Here is a 16,535-nt window from a genome sequence, read left to right on the forward strand (position 1 = left end):
AAAAAGAAAATGGGAATAATTTCATTCAAGGGTCAGTGCAGTTTTCCCCCTCATCTTCATATGTGTGTGCATGTGTGTTATATATGTGTAATATATAGCATATATATTATATATTATAGATATCACACATATATGCACACACACATATACAAATATGTGGGGAAGGAATATGGCTTTTTTTTTTTTTTTTGCCAGTCCTGGCCTTGAACGCAGGGCCTGAGCACTGTCCTTGGACTTTCTCAAGGCTAGAGTTCCACCACTTGAGCCACAGCACCACTTCTGGCTTTTTTCTATGTATGTGGTACCAAGGAATCTACCACTGGGCTAAACTCCTGGCCCAATATGGCTTAATTTTCTGGACATTCCTGATGAGTTTTTTTTTTTTTTTTGCCAGTCTTGGGCTTGGGCTCAGGGCCTGAGCACTGTCCTTGGACTTTCTCAAGGCTAGAGCTCTACCCCTTGAGCCTCTGCACCACTTCCGGCTTTTTTCTATGTATGTGGTATCGAGAAATCGAACCTGGGTATTTGTGCATGCTAGGCAAGCACTCTACCACTAGGCCAAACTCCCGGCCCTTTTTTTTTTTGGATTGGTTGTGGAGCTTGAACTCAGGGCGTGGGCACTGCTGTTCTTGAGCTTCTTTGTGCACTTTTATCACTTGAGCCACAGGTCCACTTCTAGTTTTTGGGTGGTTAATTGTAGATAAAAGTCTTATAGGAACTTTTCAGCCTCAGATGGCTTTGAATCATGATCCTTAGATCTCAGCCTTCTGAGTAGCTAGGATTATAGTCACGAACCACTGGTACCTGGCTTTTTTCAGTTATTTATTTTTTCCCCAGTTATGGGACTTGAATTCTGGGCCTGGGCGTTGTCCCTGAGCTCTTCGGCTCAAGGCTACTGCCCTACCCCTGTAGCCACAGCCCCACTTCCTATTTTCTAGTGGTTTATTGGAGATAAGAATCTCAGTGTCTTCAGTGCCGGGACTGGCTTTGAGCTATGATCCTCAGATCTCAGTCTCCTGAGTAGTTAGGATTACAGATGTGAGCCACTGTGCCTGGCCTGGAAAGCTTTTAAAGAGCACTCTATGTACTGCTTTCTGAAACATTTTCCTCTGAAACATGGTCCAGAAGTACTGAGAAAACAGTGGTGTTATCTCCATATGCTGTTATCTCCATGTGCTGGTGCTTGTGTGAGTCACAGTGACACCGTTGGAACCAAAAGATCAAATAGTTCTTTTAATTGTATTAGCCAAATTGATTTTAAACCAGCAGAATCATTTGCAGTGCTGAAGAAGTCATTATCCTCCAACCAGGCGAGGTAAATGGGTCATCATGAGATTTTGCAGGTAGCATTTTCTTTTGTGACAATGCACTGGTGGCAAAGTCATTTGTCCTAAAAAAGACACCCTCAGCGAAGCTTCATCAGAAATGTCTAGATTGGGACTGGGAGTTTGGCCTAGTGGTAGAGTGCTTGCCTAGCATGCACGAAGATCCGGGTTTGATTCCTCAGTACCACATACATAGAAAAATAAAAGCTGGAAGTGAGGCTCAAGTGGTAGAGCTCTAGCCTTGAGAAAGTCCAAGGACAGTGCTCAGGCCCTGAGCTCAAGCCCAGGACTGGCAAAAAAAAAAATTGTCTAGATTCATTAACAAAAATTATATGCGAAGATTTACCAAGTATTCTTCCTTTTTCTCATTTTTTTTTTTTTTTTGGCCAGTCCTGGTGCAGCTTGACTAGGGACCTGAGCAGTGTCCTTAGACATTTTTCATTTTTTCCTCAAGGCTAGTACTCTGCTCCTTGAACCTTAGTGCCACTTCTGGCCTTTTCTGTATATGTGATACAAGGAATGGAACCTGCATCTTTGTGCATGCTAGGCAAGCACTCTACCACTAGGCTATGCTTCCACCCCACCAAATACACTTTGAAGGGTTAAATTGATCAGACTCACATGACCACACAAACTATATTGATATTTGAAGCTCCAACAGATCAAAATGGTTAAACAAAGTCTGCTGGAAGTGATCTATGCACTTTTTTTTTTTTTGATGCTGGTACTGAGGCTTGAACTCAGGGTCAGGGTGCAGGGTGCGTTCCCTTAGCTTTTTTGTTCAAGACTGGTGCTCTACCACTTGAATCATAGCTCTACTTCCAGATTTATGGGAGCTTCCCTGTCTGGCTTTGAATCATGACCCTCAGATCTCAGCCTGCATAGCTAGGATTACAGAAGTGATCCACTGGTGCCTGGCTGAACTAAAGTATAATAAGATATATGATATATATACATATATATAGTATGACAAATTACTGCATATTGAGATACAGTCTATAAAATGGTGTAATGCAAATTATCATATTGTTTCTGAAAAAGTGTTTAGGGAGCACAGACTCCCTTTTTCCAATGAGGGATATCATGACACCAAACAAGAGAGTAACAGAAAACAATGCAGTCATCCCTCTACCAAGCTATTAATATGAGCATGGGAAGTCTGTCCACTTTCTTAGTTGGGTTTTAATTTCCTTTGTCATGTTTTTAAAGTATTCATCATAGAGTTATTTTACTTGGATAAGTTATGTATGTATGTATGTATTTTACTTTTTGCCAGTACTGGGGCTTGAACTCAGGGTCTAGGCACTGTCCCAGAGCTTTTTTGCTCAGGGCTAGCTCTCTACCACTTTGAACCACAGCTCTCACAGTTCTACTTCCATAAAACCAAACAACACCCCCCTTTTTTTTTTAACAAACCCTTTTAATGTACTTTTTACATTTGAGTGTTATTTCAGGAAGTCCTTGAGAAATTGAGGATTTCTTTGCATTTCATAATCCATCAACAAAATAATTTTCTTTTTTTTTTTCCAGTCATGGAGCTTGAACTCAGGGCCTGGGCACTGTTCTTGGGCTTTCTCAAGGCTAGAGCTCTATCACTTGAGCCACAGCACCACTTCTGGCTTTTTCTGTGTATGTGATAGTGAGGAATCAAACCCTGGTCTTTATGCATGCCAGGCAAGCACTCTACCACTAGGCCAAATGACCAGCCTGCAATAATTTTTCTTTTAAGAGCAAAATTTTATCTCATGCTCAGCTGACCCTATTAGTGTTTGGCTTTAAGCTTTGATATGCTAAAACCTATTAGTGTCTCCAAAAATGGAAGGGAAGAAACAGAAAACAAGAGAAATGTTTGTCTTTTTTTAAGTTATAAAAACATTCTGAATATCACAAGAAAGAAGTTATGAAATTCAGAATTCATCAGGTAAGGTCACCCGATGAAATGCAGGAATCCCAGCTAATTTAGAATTTCAAAGAAACTACGTTTTACTTGACTATTTTCTTTTTTGAGATGGGGTTTTGCTATGTTGTATAATATCTTAGCCATATGGGGGGGCCCTGAACCCCAACGCCCTGCAAGAACAGAGTCACCAGCACTCGGTGAACCGAGCTAGGAGTCAGTTTAATAGCAGCGCAGAAGCAACTCTCCACCTTCGGGCTGATAGAGAGCAGCCCCGACCTTCACTGGGGCTGAGCTTTTAAAGGTAAACAGCAGGCACAGGTGGTAGTCACCGTATGACGTCACCTTACGATGCCACAGTCAATAACCACAAGGATGAAACCACACGCAGGTGGTCGAGCAGGTTAAGCATTTTTACAAACACAAAAACAATTTGGCAGCTAAGTCTGCAAGCTTATTACAGTGAGTACATGGGATGTATATATATATATATACAAGAAATAGGCCATGAAAATGTACAAAAAATGCAATTAGTAAAAGTTCAAACCTATATGATATGTTATCAGGATACCTGTGCAAATAATTTTTTCTTTTTGTGTGTGAGTGCCAGTAGTAGTGCTTGAATTCAGGGCCTCACACTCTTGCTTGGCTTTGGTGTTCAAGACTAGCTCTCTGTCTCTTGAACTACACCTCCATTTCTGGCTTTTTTTTTTTTTTTTGCTGGAATTGGAGATAAGAGTTGTACAGATTTTCATGCTTGGGCTGCCTTTGAACCATTATCTTCAGCCCTCAGCTGCCTCAGTAGCTAGGATTACAGGCACGAAACACTAGCAATCAGTTAAATCACACTTGGGGGACATTTTACAATTTAAAGAACAATAAAAAGTGCTATAGGCATTGTCCCAGTGTTGATTACCACATCTATTTGAGATTAAGTTGGAACAAAGCAATTCTATATACTGTGATTTCTATTATACTAACATTAAAAATTACTTCTGTGCGAAAGAACTGAACCCCAGAAAAATATCACAATATTCTTAAAAGGAAAAGAGTAAGGGAATAAGGAAAGGGCTTATGAACTGAAAAAGCTGCAGTGTTGGAAAAGCTATTCAACAGCAGAGGGCAGTAGTGTATCACTGATGAGTTTCAAGTCACAAATGGCCCATTTTGTAATGCTTTGTGCAACTTAGATTTTATTTAAAATATTTATTTGAATCAACTTGGCCATGCAGTGGTGCAAAAACAGATTAGAAACTAAATGCAGTTCTAGTATACTCTTTAGCATTTGCATTTCCCTAAAATATATTTTCTTTTGCCGGAGCTTTTTGGCTTCCCAAATCCTTTAACTCACGTTGGAAGCATTGTGCATTACTTTTTTTTTTTTTTTTGCAGTGATTGGCCAAAGCCTTTTTTTAAAAATTTATTTATTGTAATTAGTAAAAGGGTTACATGATATTTGTCAGATAGAAGGTGCATTAATTCACATACATTGGTACCCTTTCACATGTCTTAGTACCCATAACCCTCCGTCCCACACCACCCACCTGTCTTGGTTTTCCCCCCTTCCCTATCAAATTTCAAATAACCAAATAGAAATAAATTCAATATATCAGATAACAAAGTGAGATACTGTAACAATATGAGATAACCAAGGGACAGCAAAGGAGGTGAGAGACAAGGTAGTACATTAAAGACAACAATCATTCATTATATGGCTTTTGTTTCAACATCCTGGAGGTCCTTTCAATTAGCTTCATACTATATGGCCTTATGTATCAAGATTTTGCTCTATTGCAGATCTCTGCTAGTAGAACCCAAGGTTTCTAGTGATTATGACGATTGAGGGAAACCATTGAGCCTAAGTTCCTTTGAGTCTGGCTTACTTCACTTAATATGATTTTTTTTCTAAGTCTTTCCATTTCCTAACAAATGGGGCGATGTCATTCTTTCTGACAGCAGCATAGAATTCCATTGTGTACAAATACCACAACTTGTTGATCCACTCATCAACTGAGGGACATCTGGGTTGGTTCCATATCTTTGCTATGGTGAATAGTGCTGCAATGAACATTGTTGTGCTAGTGGATTTAGTATGCCCTTCTTTCTAGATGGTTGGGTAAATGCCAAGTAGTGGAATTGCAGTGTGGCAGTGCCTTTTGAGGCACTGCCACACTGCTTTCCATAGTGGTTGAATGAGTTTGCACTCCCACCAACAGTGTAGTGGCCTCCTGGCCACATCCCCTCCAGCATCTGTTATTATTTGTTTTCCTGATCCTGGCCATTCTAACTGGAGTGAGGTGGATTCTTAGAGTTGTTTTGATTTGCATTTCTTTTATGACCAGAGTGCATTACTTTTATGCTTGAAAGCCTAGATCTTTGCAACTATTTCTAATTGTGTGAGTGATTACAGGTCTAATTAAGAAAGGCAGGGGCTGGATGCTGGTGGCTCACACTTGTAATCCTAGCTACACAGGAGGCTGAGATCTGAAGACTGTTGTTTGAAGCCAGCCCTGGACAGGGAAGTCCCTGAGACTCTTATCTTCAATTAACCACCGAAGAACTGAAAGTAGAGCCGTGACTCAAGTGGTAGAGTGCCAACCTGGAACAAAATCTAAATGAGAACTTGAGGCTTGAGTTCAAGCCCCAGTGCCAGCACAAAAAGGCAGGGAGGGGTAGAAATTTATCAACTTGAAATTGGCATTGCTGGACTGACTTGGCTCCTGAACCAGAGAAGGAGGCGTCACCTGTCCCAGTTCCCCTCCTTGGCTGCATATTGAAATCTACCTGGGATCACTCCTGAGCACAAGGCTCTCTGAGATTCCAGATTTCTATATGCATGTACCCATGAAAGATTTGTACAAGTCTAGAAAATTCCAAATTTATTTTCTTGCTGCCTTCATGGACAGAAAAGGAACTATTCATTTAGGCTTTCTCTGTTGTTGTCATTTTATATAGAGTCATGTGTTGCTTAATAGCAATGCTGTGTTCTAAAAAAATGCATTAGGAGATGATTCTGTGTGTGTGAAAGCAAATAGAGGTGACTTACACAGAATTAGATCTACCAATAATATATCAGGTTATATGATACCTAATCAAAAGTCCCCAGGCTAACTTGGACAGTCTGTTACCAATTAGAACTATAAGTGGTAGGGATTTTTTTTTAGCTCTATCATAATCTTTTTTTTTTGGTGCCCATTGTGGGGTTTGAACTCAGGGCCTGGGCATTGTCACTGAGTTTTTGTGCACAATGCTATTGCTCTATCACTTGAGCCACAGCTCCATTTCCAGCTTTTTGGTAGTTGAGATATAAGAGTCTCACAGATTTTTCCTGCCCAGGTGAACTGTGATCCTCAAATCTCAATCTCCTGAGTAGCTAGGATCATAGGGGTGAGTCACTAACATCTGACTTCCTTTATAATCTAATGAGATTTCTTTATGCAGTTTGTTATTGGCTGAAGTGCTATGCAATGTGTGAATGTATTATGTGGTGTGTGGCTGTATTTGATTTATTTCTATCTCATGACAGCCCTTTGATGTAGGTTCTATTATCATTTGATAATAGATGGAAAAAAGTAACTGAGAGAAAGGAGACTCTTCTTGTATATTGAGAACACCTGGTATTTGTCTAATGTGACACTAAGCTTTGTTCTAAAAGATACTGGTGTCATTCAAAGTATATTTTCTTTACCAATTTTGGGATATGTTGCAAACGTTGACCCTTTTTAGCATTTAGCAGGTACACAAAAGTTTCTTAAGAAATTCTGTCATTCATGTGAAAGGGTATCAATGTATGTGAATTAATGCACCTTCTATCTGGCAAATATCATGTAACCCTTTTACTAATTACAATAAAAAAAAAAGAAAAAAAAAAGAAATTCTGTCATTGTTGGGAGTCAGTGATTCTTGCCTGCAAGTTGCTCAGGAGGCTGAGATCTGGGGAATCAAAGTTCAAAGCAAGCCTGGTCAGACAAATCTGAGAGATTCTTATCACTAGTTAGCTAGCACATCCCTGGAAGGGAAAATGTGGGTCAAGTATCAGGATACCAGCCTTGACTGAAAAAGCTAAGGGACAGCACAAAGCCCTGAGTTCAAGCCCCATTATTCACACACACACACACACACACACACACACACACACACACACACACACACACAAGCACATACACATAGAGGGGGAAAAAAAGAAAAATTCTGTTGCATTGAAACTGGTTTAATTAACTTCTTACAATTTAGGTTTCTTAATCTTATTTTACCAACGAACCTTTTGTTTTTCCCTTTCCAGTTTAAACAGGAAAACTACTAACCTGTACTTTTGTGGAACATGTTTTGAGAAATGAAGGTCTAATACTACATATATGGAATAATTTCCTTACTAAAAACTAAGAAGAATTGCTTTGTTATTATTATCACTATTGGGAAATGTGTTTATCCACCTTCAGTTTGGAAGGCATTGGGTTAGGACTGAAAGAGGAGTTTATAATTTAGAAAAGGAAGAATGATCCCTTTGGTTTGAAAGTGAATATAATTTTTTTTATTGTTGATCATGGGACTTGAACTCTGGGACTGGCTGCTGTCCCTGAGCTCTTCAGCTCAAGGCTAGTGCCCTATTCCTGGAGCCACAGCCCCACTTCCCATTTTCTAGGTCCTTTTGTTCTGGGGCTGGCTTTGAACCTTGATCCTCAGATCTCAGCCTCCTGAGTAGCTAGGATTACAGCCATGAGCCACCCTACCCAGCTGAAAGTAAATATGATTTTTGATCCTTGGGATCTTATTTCTCCAATCTTCAGTGATAATGGATAACAGTTTCCAATAATTCCTTGATATGCACGGTTTCATTCCCCTAGTGAACATTAGCAATCTCTCCCATGAGTTCAGCGTGGCTAAGATGGTAGGGAAATTTGAACATTGAATGTGAATAAAAAGATGTCACTAATTATCACCTGTCTTTGACACACCCTGGAGAGATGGGCTTCCTTCTTTCTTCACATAATCGCACACACATGCGTTCACAGTATCCTTGTACATATGAAGCACACATGTTCATACGGATATGTGCACACATGTACATTCACACACAAATTCCTCTCATTGTGCATCACATCCCTGTGCCATTTGCTAAGTGGTCAAAAGAAAAACAAGAAAGCTGGGCACCAGTGGCTCACACCTGTAATCCTATCTACTCAGGAGGCTGAGATCTGAGGATCGGGGTTCAAATTCAGCCAGGGCAGACAAAGTAGTGGAGCTTTAGCCTTTAGCACAAAGAGGCTTAGGGAGAGCACCCAGGCCCTGAGTTCAGTTTAAGCCCCACAAATGACCTCTCCCCCCACCAAAAAAAAGCAAAAGAAGAATGTAGATATTTATATCTGGAATTGGTCAAAGGATTTTGAGCATATCATAAAGAATCAACAATTTCAAGTGTTTTTCCAGTAATGTTGGTAGTTGGCAAGTGACAATGGAGCCAGAGATCTGAAGCCTTTCTTCCCAGTGAAATGTAACACATTTCTAATTACACAATCAATAGAAGAGTTATAAATGAAGCATTGCTGTGAGCAGACGAGCAAAGGGACAGATGAAGGAGATGCACAAGAACCAAGATGATTCCATCTTGAAACATGTTTTCCTGACCTAGTGACTCAATGTTAACAATAGGAGAAAGATTTCCCCTTCTGATTGAACGTAGCCAGCCGTGTGGCTTCACCTTGGGAATCCCTTTGAAGTAAGGCTCTGGGTTTGATTCTGCCTTTGAAGTATCATTACATATGTCTCCGTGTCACAAAACTCATCGTGGTGGTGGGAACAGATGACAGGTTACATCCCTGCTTCTACATATCTTACTGACATTCTCCTGTGAAACCCAATAGCTTTATTTATTCAGGTCACAAACAATGGAACAGTAAAGAAATAATAGAAAACGGATGGCAAATTGTGTTTTTCCACATCATGACTATAAATAAGTTACCGGAGACAACTTTTCAGGAGCCAATTTCAGTAGAACAGGTTTAAACCAAAATCCAATGAAGGAAAGTCGTTTTTTTCTCATGCAATTCAGTCATGATTAAGAATGATTTTTTCCTTTTATTGATAATATGTAGTCCTTAATCTTCTTTATGAGATTTGCTTTCATATCTAAAAAAAGTGGACATTTCTGAGAAATGTGTTTGTGATGGACCTATGAACTCGCTAGATAATAGTGGAGAATGTCCACATGGGAAATTTCCATCCGAAATTGGAATGGGTCATGTTATTACATTTGGATAGTTCTCTAGGAGAATATGACACATATCTGAGCATGTAAGTGGGATAATTCATGTTCTGCTTCAAACTGACAACATGAATGCTATTCTTTTTGTTTGTTTGTTTGTTGTTGGCATACATTAATAGTACTGGGGTTGAGGTGGAGAATGATACCAAACAACTGGGTGCTGCTGGTCATGCTACTCAGAAGATAGAGGATTGCAGTTCAATACCAACCCAGACAGGAAAATCCACGAGACTCTTATTGCCAATAAACTATCAATCTCCCCTACCCCCAAAAAGCTGAAAGCAGAGCTGAAGCTCAAGTGGTAGAGTATTAGCTTTGAGCACTAAAAGCCCAAGGACAGTGCCCAGGCCCCGAGTTCAAGCCTCAAGACTAGCACCACAAAAATAACAAAAAAACCAAAGTACCAGACAACTTCATTGTGACAATGCTATAATTGTACACAACGTGAACAAATCCCCCCCTCTATGGTACTCCCTATTTCTCCTTACTCCCCCTGTTTTTTTCAAATAGTATTTGGTAGATTCATAAAGTAATGTACTTCAATTTTTTTTTTCTATTTTGAACTCAGGACCTGGGTACTGTCCCTGAGCTTCCTTTTGCTCAAGGCTAGTGCTCTGCCACTTGAGACACAGCACCACTTCTGTCTTTTTTTTTTCCTGTGTATGTGGTGCTGTGGAATTGAACCCAGGGTTTCATGCATGCTAGGCAAGCTCTCTACCTAGGCCACATTCTCAGCCCTGTACTTTAATTCTCTTATACCCTTCTGTGTAAGTAGGATTTTAGGAATGAGCCACTGGCATCCTGATGATAATTTAAGATCTCTTAAATTTTATCTGTTTTCCTGTAAATGACATAATTCATTATTTTTGGTTGAGTAATACTCCACAGTGTAGACGTATTGCATTTCTTTAGTCTGACCTTCGGTTGTTGGGCACCCAGGCTATCTCCACAGCTTAACTACAATGAACAATCAGCACTCGGACTTTCTAGTAATTCCATTTCAAAGAAACAATGCTTAAATTCTGTTGCCTGTATTAAAATATTGGGAACATAAGACAAAAGGAACTGATTCTCTTCAAGAATCACTCACATGCCCAGATTCAATATAAACTCTAGGCAACTTGAGGCTCTGTAATCACTTATTTATAACAGATACTTATATTCTTTCTTTTTTTGTCAGTCATGGGGCTTGAACTAGGGGTCTGGGCTCTTCAGCTCAAGGCTATCACCCTACCCCTTGAGCCACAGTATCACTTCCCATTTTCTAGCAATTAACTGGAGATAAGAGTCTCATGTTCTTTAGTGCCTGGGCTGGCTCTGAACCTTGATCCTCAGATCTCAGTCTCCTAAGTAGCTAGGATTATAGGAATGAGCAGCCTGACTTAGATACCCACATTCTTAACACCTGAAATTCCAGTTGTTGCACAAAATCTATTGCTGGACTCAGCCAAACACTTCTCTCTAATACTTTCATTTTGTTTCTTCCACAAGTACTTGTTGGGCACGGTTTTGTAGCAAGCATCATCTAGGCACTGGGTGCTGGTGGTCAGCTCTCCTAGAGCTTCTTTTTTTAGTAGGGATAAAGTCAAAGAACAGGTGGAGTGGGAGAGGCATGTAGCCAAGTGGTTTAGAGCTTGCCGAGGCCCTGGGTTCAATCTCTAGTTTTGCAAGCAAATATACAAACAAATAAATAAAACCCCAAACACAAACAACACTGAAAAACAAAAAAAAAAAAACCACCAAAAGAAACCCAATAGAAATATAACAAAAAAAGGAAACAGGGCAATGTAATTGAGAGTGAAGGACATTGTATGAGAAAAGGCTACTTTGAAAGGGTGCTATTAAAGGAAATGGAGTCAAGGATAAGAAGGCGAGGAGAACAGCTAGTATTATACTTAATGGCGAAAAGCTAAAGCCATTCCCTCTAAAATCTGGAACCAGACAAGGATGCCCACTCTCTCCACTCCTCTTTAACATAGTATTAGAATTCCTAGCCAGAGCAATAAGGCAAGAAGCAAGCATAAAGGGGATCCAAATAGGGAAAGAGGAAGTGAAACTTTCCCTCTTTGCAGATGACATGATTCTGTATTTAAAGAACCCTATAGACTCCACTCCCATGCTCCTTGAGCTGATTCAAAACTTTGGTAAACCCTCAAAAATCAACTGCCTTCCTCTATGCCAACAGTGAGAGGAATGAGGCAACAATCAGGAAAGTAACTCCTTTGGCAATAGCCTCAAAGAAAATAAAGTACCTAGGAATTAACTAAGAATGTAAAGGACCTTTTTGATAAAAACTTTAAATTTTTTTTATTGTAATTAGTAAAAGGGTTACATGATATTTGCCAGATACAAGGTGCATTAATTCACATACATTGATACCCTTTCACATGTCTTGGTACCCGTATCCCTCCCCCCCCACACCCCCCACCCATCTTGGTTTTCCCCCCTTCCCTATCAAATTTCAAATATCCAAGTACAAATAAATTCAATAAATCAGATAACAAGGTGAGATACTATACCAATATGAGATAACCAAGGGACAGCAAAGGAGATGAGAGACAACATAGTACATTAAGGACAACAATCATTCATTATATGGCTTTTGTAGGCTCAATGGTTTCCCTCATTCGTCATAATCAGTAGAAACCTTGGGCTCTACTAGCAGAGATTTGCAATAGAGCAAAATCTTGATACATAAGAACATATAATGTGAAGCTAATTGATAAAAACTTTAAAACCCTGAAAAAGGAAATTAAAGCAGAACTGAGGAAAAGGAAAAACCTCCCATGTTCCTGGATTGGAAGAATCAACATCATGAAAATGACAATCTTGCTAAGGGCTATATACAAATTCAATGCAATACCCATCAATGTCCCAATGTCATTCTTTGTTGTTTTTTTTTTTTTTTTACCAGTCCTGGGCTTGAGCTCAGGGCCTGTGCACTGTCCTTGGGTTTTCTCAAGGCTAGAGCTCTACCACTTGAGCCTCAGCACCACTTCTGGCTTTTTTCTATGTATATGGTACTGAGGAATCGAACCCGGGTCTTCATGCATGCTAGGCAAGCACTTTAACCACTAGGCCAAACTCCTAGCCCCCCAATGTCATTCTTTAAAGAAATGGAAGAGGCAATTCAAAATTTCATATGGAATAATAAAAGACCCCGTATAGCAAAAACACTTCTTAGCAAAAAGAACAGCACAGGAGGAATTTCAATACCAAACTTTAGACTCTATTACAGAGCTATAATCATCAAAACAGCTTGGTACTGGCAAAAGAACAGGCCTGAAGACCAATGGAATAGAACTGAGGACCCAGATATTAAACCACAGACCTATGGCCACCTAATCTTTGACAAGGGAGCCAAAAAAATAGAATGGAAGAAAGATAGCTTCTTCAACAAGTTGTGCTGGCAGAACTGGTTAAGCACCTGCAAAAAACTAAAGTTGGATCCTTCTTTGTCACCTTGCACTAGAATTAACTCCAAATGAATCAAAGACCAGGAGGTAAAAGCTGACACTCTGAAAACTTTACAAGAAGGAATAAGAGATGCACTAGGCCTTCTTGGCACAGGTCGAAACTTTCTCAACAAGGACCAAGAATCACAACAAATCAGAGAAAGGCTGGATAAGTGGGACTGCATTAAACTGCAGAGCTTCTGTATGGCAAAGGATATAGCTAGTAAATTAATTAGGAAGCCTACAGAATGGGAGATATTCACTAACCATACAACAGACAAAGGCCTCATATCTAAAATATATCAAGAGCTCAAAAAATTGAATCACTCCAAAACTAATCTCCAAAGTAACAACCATCCCATTAAAAAATGGGCCAAAGACTTAAAGAGAGTCTTCTCTGAAGAAGAAACAAAAATGGCCTATAGACACATGAAGAAATGTTCAACATCTCTGGTCATAAAAGAAATGCGAATCAAAACAATGCTAAGATTCCACCTCACTCCAGTTAGAATGGCCAGGATCAGGAAAACGAATAATAACAGATGCTGGAGGGGATATGGCCAGGAGGGATCACTACTACACTGTTGGTGGGAATCCAAACTCCTTCAACCACTATGGAAAGCAGTATGGCAGTGCCTCAAAAGACTAAACATAGAGCTCCCCTATGACCCAGCAATTGCACTACTAGGCATTTACCTAATTGTCCAGAAACAAGAACATACTAAATCCACTAGCACAACGATGTTCATTGCAGCACTATTTACCATAGCAAAGATATGGAACCAACCCAGATGTCCCTCAGTTGATGAGTGGATCAACAAGATGTGGTATTTATACACAATGGAATTCTATGCTGCTGTCAGAAAGAACGACATCACCCCAATTGTAAGGAAAGGGAAAGACTTAGAAAAAATCATATTAAGTGAAGTAAGCCAGACTCAAAGGAACAGAGGCTCAATGGTTTCCCTCATTTGTCATAATCAGTAGAAACCTTGGGCTCTCCTAGCAGAGATTTGCAATAAAGCAAAACCTTGATACATAAGGCCATATAGTATGATGCTAAATGAAAGGACCTCTAGGATATAGAAACAAAAGCCATATAATGAATGATTGTTGTCCTTAATGTACTATGTTATCTCTCATCTCTTTTGCTGTCCCTTGGTTATCTCATGTTGTTACGATATTTCACCTTGTTATCGGATATATTTTATATGTGCTTAATTGGTTATTTGAAATTGGATAGGGAAGGTGGGAAAACAAGATGAGGGGGGGGTGTGGGGGGGAGGGAAATGGGGACCAAGACATGAGAAAGGGTATCAATGTATGTGAAGTAATGCACCTTCTATCTGGTGAATATAATGTAACCCTCCTATTAATTACAATAAAAAATATATGAAAAAAAAGAAGGCGAGGAGAAGAGCATCCCAAACCAGTGTGAAGGTCTTGAGGCAGGTACAAACTTGTGCCTGGAAATGTCAGAAGAAGTTGTTTCCATGGCATGGAGTTTATTTTGATAAGCATGATTTCATATGCTCATAGGACATAGCTATTGAGATGTCCTAAGAATCTCCTCCTTTGTTCTCACTGTGTGGTGCTTAGAGGGTTATGTAATTAATCATTTCCACATGCAATTATTTGTCTTTTACTATCCATTGGATTAACTTGTAGCTTTATAGGCGTATTGTAGGTATTACAAATAAGGGAAATGAAGACAAGAGGTTTTTCTATTGTACTGTGTTCAGTCATTTCCTTTTTCTTTTCTTTCCTTTGGCTTATTCTCTGTTGCCACTGGTTTTGATTTATGCGCCATTTGTCTTGCTTGTAAGTTACATCTGAGATGGGGAAGGGGAGGGGGAGCACAGAGACGGTGAGACAAAGGGCGAAGTAATTCAACAGTGATGCTCACTAGACACTATGTTGGAGATGGACTTTACAGCTTGGGGTGGGGAGGAGAGTGGGGGAAAGTAAGAGAAGGGATAACACTGTTCAGAAAGAAATGTACTCAGTACTTTACTTATGTAACTGTAACCCCTCTGTATATTACTTTACAATAACTTTTAAATAAAAAAGTTGTCATGGTTGAAGCCTAGTTGAGCAAGGGAGGGAGAAGGAAAGACAAGGAGGGAGAGGCAGGCCTGGATCAGATCATGTGATCTCTTGACGGGTTCTAGTGTAGAGCCCTAGATGTTATGATAGAAGCTCTATTAAACTGGGGGGATGGTGGCTCCACCTGCAATCCCAGCTAATTAGGAAACTGAGATCTCAGGATTGCTGTTCAAAGTCAGCCTGGGCAGCAAAGTCTGTGAGCCTCATCTCTAATTAATGGCCACAAACTAGAGGTGACACTGTGGCTCAAAGTGATAGAGCACTAGTCTTGAGCAAAAGAGTTTAGAGACAGCAGCCATGCCCAAAGTTCAAGCCACACAACTGACAATAGAAAAAAAAGAAAAAAAGAAGCCATATTCAAAGCAATACAGTTAATAGAAGCTATGCGAGGAATGACCTACAGGCAAGAGTGGACACAGGAAAAGAAACTGGGCTGTTTCCGGTAGTCCAGGTCAGTTCAGGGCCTTAAACTAGCATGGATGCAGAATGGGGGAGAGAAGTGGGTGATTCGAAAATATATCTCATAGAGAGTACCAGTAGGACATATCAATGGACGAGAGGGAGGATTGAGGGAAAAATCTACTTGAGCTGGGGAAGAAGCGTTTTAGGGGATAGAAATTAAGAGTGCATTCTGAATGTGGTTTGTTTCAGATGCCTATTGTATATTAAAACATACAATGTAACTAGGTAGGGCAGCGCTGAAGATACACATTTAGGTACATTTCCCTCCCTCCTCCTCCTCCCCCCCTACACTTAGATGCTATCTGAACAAGAGGCTGGAGCATCTGGTGTAGGGAGAGATTATACATCTATGGAAAGGTGGTCCAGAGCCATGCTCAAATTACAGCATTTGAGAGGTTGGAGAGAGGAAAAGGAACCAGGAAAAGAAGTGGAGAAACAGCAGCCAGTCCAGGAGGTCAGTGGAGAGGAACTGGAGAAGCAGGGGTGTTAGGGAACTCTACAGGGAAAAGTGTTTTAGGGAGCAATTAATAGTTCACTGTGGCCAAGAGTGAAAGTAGGATGGAAAACAGAGACATGGCCAGTAGGTTTGTTTTAAAAGTTAGTTGGGGCACCCTGAGAAAAGTGAGGACCTTGTCTTGGAGAACTAAGGCAATAAGACTCAATTATTCATCCTCAACGCACTGACAATATTATCAACACAATAAAACCAGTGCTAGTATGGACTTCATTTTATGGCTGTCCTTAATATCCTGACATGTTTGCATTACCACGTTACTATAGGGGATAATATCTCCAGATTTAAAGGACCCGTATAGGTCAAGTACTCTAAATTTTTATCTTGGTTCATCCATGGCAGGCCGTCAGAAAAACAAAACAACAAAAAAAGCAGCACAAAAACCAACTCCAGAAGTGGAACTTCTGACAGTCCATTCTGTGGTTGGTTGGCTTGGGTTAGTTAATGGAAAAGTCTTCCACGATCTAAATTTAATGTTGTTTACTTGAGGAAAGAACTCTTCAAGAATAAACCT

This window comes from Megascapheus bottae, chromosome 2, assembly GCF_031878675.1.
Source record: "Megascapheus bottae isolate mThoBot1 chromosome 2, mThoBot2.hap1, whole genome shotgun sequence".
Taxonomy (NCBI): Eukaryota; Metazoa; Chordata; class Mammalia; order Rodentia; family Geomyidae; genus Megascapheus; species Megascapheus bottae.